Source organism: Sus scrofa, chromosome 5 (assembly GCF_054392235.1).
Source record: "Sus scrofa isolate SSC_HxYL_T2T_F1_AM1 chromosome 5, Sscrofa_HxYL_maternal_Yorkshire_Landrace_v2.0, whole genome shotgun sequence".
NCBI lineage: Eukaryota > Metazoa > Chordata > Mammalia > Artiodactyla > Suidae > Sus > Sus scrofa.
The window spans coordinates 58172636-58178819 of record NC_139387.1 but is presented as its reverse complement, the minus strand read 5'-3'; positions in this window follow the sequence as shown (position 1 = coordinate 58178819).

Here is a 6184-nt window from a genome sequence, read left to right as displayed (position 1 = left end):
TTTCCAAAAATAGCTGTAGTCCCAAAAGTGGTTATGTGAGAGCCAAGTCAGAGAATTAATAAGGAGATCTAGACAAAGCACCTTGATCAATTTCTAAGGAGAAATGCAGGGTAAAGGATGGACCAAGGTCACTCTTCCTGACATGTCTCCCACTGAGGAAGTGGCAGAACGAGGCCACCAGAACTCAAGGGAAACGGCACTCTGAAGCAATTATCTAAGTAATTCAAACAAGAAGGCACACTCAGGCTTGTCAAAGTCATTCATAAGAGCACAGGGGAATCTAAATATTTTGAATCTTGTTAGAAATTTAGTAAAGTATCTCTAGTACATGCATATCAGTATTGACTGGTGCCGAGACCAGCTCAGCAGGTGAGGGCTGAAAAATAGGTGCTGTGAAACTTAAGATTAACGTAAAACAAAATACAGAGATATTTATTTTAATCAAAGGTGAGAATCGGGAGACTCAAGGTCTCAGGAACCAAGAGCGCCGCCTCAAAACCACACTGCTTTTATTGTGCTCTTTAGGATTATGTCAAATGAGGAGGGGGCTGTAGGTGCAGGATATAGTTTTTTTATTATTTCAAAAATCACATAGCTGGTAGCTACTTAAGCTTTTACTCTGACCTTTTAGGCATGAAACAGTCATTAGCATTGAGGACGCCTGGTGTCAGCTGTCCATGCATAGTATCTAGACAATCATCATTGTGTGCCCATCTGTGGCAACCCAGTGAGCCTAGGTTTGTACCTCATTCTCCTTGCTGATGCATATCCTGCTAACGGCCCCTCATAAACCCCCTGCAGCCTTGAGGCTCCTCTTCCTCTTATTTTAACAGGGCATATCATGCTGTACAAATGGCATGCCTATCTGCACAGGTCCAGCATGCCTAGACCAACACATTATGTCCTCATTCAGCTGACCACATGAATAACTTATGCCTTTGGGTCTTTGTTCTTAAGTTATTTACCAGCACTGCGACTGTTTTTCAAACAGGAATATAGAGTAAAGCAGGACAAGATGGAGTTTTCAGCATAGAAAATAGAAGCAGAGAGGCTAAGAAAAGATTGTAGAAACATGTCTCCCAACAGACTCAGGACATGAAGAAAAATTTTGTCACTGGAAAAAATAGTCTCCTCCAAGTATACCACAGTAAATAAATCGTTCAATTTTCTTTCTACTTTATTTTGCCTAATAGATAGTGACTTTCACCTGCCTAATAGGTTCAAATAGTGTCATTATATTCTATTAATATCACTTATAATTTTATGTTTCTAAAATAATTTTCTCACTAAATAGCATGAAAAAAAATCAGTATAGCTGATATGATTACAAAATAAATGAAGACTAGACAAGGAAATAGAATTACCCCATATGCTTCAGGGAAATAAAAAAGACTTCACAAGCTATTTAAAAAAATCATTTTATTCACAGGGTGTATTTCCAAAATTTCTCCAAGTAAGGGAGGTAGAGAAATTGAGACTTATTGAACCTTCTCAGTACCAGCCATAATTACAATGAACACAGAAAAGAAAAAGACATGTTTTTACAGCAAACCTCTTCTTATGACATTGCGTTTAGACTCTGTGGAAAGAACAGCTCAGCAGAACCAGCAGAGATACTGTTTTCTCAAGTCACTATAAAAAGTACCACTTAAAGTTTTTTCTTACCTGCTATGTTTCATACAGAACTGAAAAAAAGAAGAAATGAAGAACACTGATATTTCCCCTTACCTATTACCAGTGGAATTTGGCTTCATTAGGAAGAAATAATTCCAGGTACACTTTCAAAATGATTTCGATTTTATAGTCTAATCTAAAATCTTTTCCAGAATTATTGCATCCACAGACTCTTAGTCAGACAGTAAATACTGTGTGAGAAAAAAAAAAAAGTGAATTTCTCTACATACTTCTTAGCTCCAGTCTCTGCAAATTTGCTTTTGAAAAACAGCTTACATGCAAAAGGTGCAATAATCAAGTTAAAGAGAAATTTTCTTTTTTAAAGCTTTTCAGACTAAATATGTTGTATGGTACCTAGAGTTCTAGTAAGGCTCCAAACTTTTAAAAAATTAGACAAACTTGTCCATGGTGATCTCCCTGTCTGTTCTTGCCCCTTCCTTTTGCGTCTCTGACTGTGATGTCCCCAATGGCCATCCATCATCACAAATTGTGAATCCTATGTGTTATGAAAAAGAAGTCTCTACTCACCTACCACTAGAAAGCCCAAAGTATTTATTGGTGCTTAAGAAGAATGAGAAACAAACAAACAAAAAAAATTGCATGCCTCCTATATAATTCAAGCATTTGTTGGAAAGACAAACAATTCAAATGTTTATAGGAAAGACAAATATTTTTAGTCTATGTGTTCTCCTGTGGCTGTCACCTAAGGCGTTCCCTACGAGAAGGTTCTATTACATCAACAAAGAATATTTACATACTATTATCAGACATCTCCAAGGCCTATATACTATTGTGCATTTATATAAAATAGTCACATTCACTACACTTATAAGAGTTCTTGCTGATGATCAAGATACAACTTGGAACAAACATGGTTACACCTCTAAAGTGACAAGGGAACATAAAGGAAATACATAAGGAAGTGGGAGTGAAGCCAGAAAAAGTTAAGGCACCCTCTGCCACCCCCACCAGGTCAGCCATCTTTCTCTTTTCGATGAGCATAAATAATGCAAAAGGTGTGTGTGTGTGTGTGTGTGTGTGTGTGCCCGCACAGGCTCATTTACACTAGAAAGTAGGGGAGAAGACATCTGTGTCTGCCTAATTAATAACAAATACAGAAGCCTTTTATTGAGGTAGTGGCAGGAACGGAGGACTAAAGCCAACACGATACCAAGTTTCGAAGGGTCAAGTTCAAGGTGATACTTCCTACTATCGCTGCCTCATCATGGCAGGGGATCTAACTAATAATCTTCATGTGGGAGTATGTGTCCAAGTGGGATGGAAGAAGGGTATGAGAATGACAGTGTTTGCATATCCAGACCAGCCCAACTTGGAGAGAGCAGGAAGTGGGGAAGCTTTTAGACAGTGAGGTTCCAAGTAGGTAAATAGGTACCACTTCTGCTTTCTTCCCCTAGGATCTCAAACTCTGGCTCACAGGCTGCTTCCTCTAGTGTCTTTCCATCATTAGCCACAATGACTGCACAACAATATATTTCCTTTAACACGTTTTGCAAAGGTTCTATTCTTGGGACTTATGCAAGGACAGCAAACCTCTGTGGTGTCTGCTTCACTGCACGCTAAGATCCCTCCCTGATTTTTATCTTTATCTTTTTTGTTAAACTTTTTTTTAAAAAAAACAACTCTCCATTTCTCTTACTGTGTAGAGAAAAGCAAACATATCTATCTCCTGATTTTTCTTTGTTGGGATTAAAAAGCACACGTCTTAGATATTTAATGGTATCATGGAAAAGAAAAGCTTTTAAAATGACAAATACCTGGAGAAAATTGAATTATATAGAAACAGAAAGCGACTGGATCAATACATTTAGATATTATTTTATAAAACTCCCAGATAGCTTCGCATCATTGATTATATCCCACAGCCTCAATAGGAAAGCAAATCAGAAAGGATTTTAGCACAACATAGAGATCAGTACCAACACAGGAGGTAGGTAAATGAGTGACCATGACCAAAATATAATTCCATTTTTGTGCTTTAAAAAAATTACAGTTATGGGCTATGGCCCATACAATTGCTCACAAGTATTGTAAGTCAATTTATAATAAGTTATTTACTCCTTATTGGTTAGCAATGCAAGAAATCAGAAATGCTGGCAACAGAAAATCAGAAGAAGGAAACAGAAACATATATTTTTCCTTATTGCAATGACAAGAATAGGTTTTGTGTCATGTTTAAATGAGTCTTCCATTCATGTATTTATTCCAATCTCTCACCTCTAGGATGCAGTTAAAAAATTCAAAGAGGAGCCAAAGCTGGGGGTAAAGCCAGTAGTGCCCATTTTCTTGTGATGGGAAGAAAAATGGCTATAGCAATTGCAGATTCTCATCAATCTCCTTTCATTTACAAAATAGGAATTTTAGAGTGCTCAATCTAAATACTGGGGCTTTCTATTCAGGAGTTTATAAACAGACAGTCTAGGCTTCAGCTTGCCTTTAGGTTGATCTCAGGGCTTTCAAAGAGGCTATATGTGAACTGGTAGAATATTTGCTATCTTCCCAGTTTTAAGAACTTAGAAGATGCATCTGAGTGAGAAAAAAAGCTCCATTTTTTTTTCTTTTCTTTTCTTTTTTTTCTGTCTTTTTGCCTTTTTGCCTTTTCTAGGGCCGAACCCGAGGCATATGGAGGTTCCCAGGCTAGGGGTTGAATCAGAGCTGCAGCCACAGGCCGACCCCAGAGCCACAGCAACACCAGATCCAAGCTGCATCTGCGATCTACACCACAGCTCACAGCAACGCCGGATCCTCAACCCACTGAGCAAGGGCAGGAGTCGAACCCACAACCTCATGGTTCCTAGTCAGGTTCATTAACCACTGAGCCACAACGGGAACTCCTCTATTTTTAATAAACACTGGCAGGGCCTTAATTAGGTCAGGATGACCAGAATTCTGTCACAAGATACCAATTTAGAAAGTACAAGTTTAAGCTCCCCACCATCCTACCCCCCCAAATGTTTAAGGCAATGTAAAATTTTAAGCTTCTCAGTGAATTTCCATATCAACTCTCTAAACACAAGGCTACTAGCTCGACTGCAGAGCTAGGCCAGCTTCCCTGGTAGTGGACAGAGCTTGTGCTGGAAAGCCAAGGCCAAGAGCAGAGACTTCTCTGACCCTTTGTATGCTGAAAGCTTGGGGCCTGGGTTTTTTCCCCTTCCACTTGCCTCTTCCGCCCCAGCACACAGTTCACTGAAGTTGCCAAAACTGCGACTCATGTTTACGTGCAGTTACAGCTTACTTTGTAAGAGGCTTGACTTAAGGTGTAGGTGCCCTGCAACTGTCTGCTCACTTCTCCTTCTTGATGTGTGCCCACTAAAAGCAGATCACCTCAGAATCAACCTGTATACTGGGACAATGCAGAAATAAAAAAGCATAGTGTTGTTTTCAAGCCTTCTTCCACATGCTTGTCCTCAGTTTCCCACCAAAGTCCTTACAGCTGTTGATCTTTGGAACTCTCCAGAGAGCAGCTATTGCCTGGTTTTGGTGGGAATGTTTTTATAAACACAATAAGCACTCTCTCAAGTTTTCAGTGGACTATGACATCTTTTGCTCTTTGGTCCCTCCTAACAAGGATTTCTCCTTTAAAAATTTTGAGTCAGTACTTTCATTTAAAAATTTTTTTTAAATAAATGGAAAGAATATAATTTTTTTCCTTTTTGGCCACACCCAAGGAATGTGGAAGTTCCAGGGCTAGGGATCGAAACGGAGCCACAGCAGTGACAATGCCAGATCCTTAACCTGCTGAGTCACAAGAGAATTCCTCCAAGGCAGTACTTTTAAACATAAAAATTAAAACTATGGATGGCTAATTTTCCAAACAAATTAGAGGTAGTATGTAATAAAATCACAACCTCACCATATTGCTACCCAGAAGAAATATTGATAGTTAGTTTCTATTTGAAATCATCTAGAATACCCCTGTAAAGCTTTTGACTAATGTCAGAATGTTTTTCCAAATTCAGAATCCTAGGATTTTCCCAGTTATTTTCCATGTAGATTTTTAAGCCACGTTGCCCATTGTTTCAGGTACAAATCATGTTTAACCTCAGCAAAGATTTTTAGCCAAGTAAAGGGCATAAGATATCACAAAGCCAAACGGAGTCCTATTTGAACATCTGTCACTTTGGATCATTTGGATCATTTTGGATCATTTGCCCTTGTTAAAACAACTAAAAGTGAACTTTGTGGAAACAAAACCCAGGAAGCTCTCCTTAACTTCTTATGTTACTTGCAGTTGAGATGTGCAATGTTGTATAAACCTTTTGTCAAATATTCTATATAAAGCATGTATGTCCAGTGTCTTCCTTCATATTAAAATCTTTCATGTAAAAAATTACTTTTCTTTCTTATGGAATAACTTAATCCTTCAATTATCTTAATTTTACTGAAGTCTAATTAAAATCAAACAGAAGTCATCCTTACTCATGATCCTTGGCATCCATGCAATTCTTAATTGAAGTTACTAACAATTAAAATTCACATTGAGCATTCATTT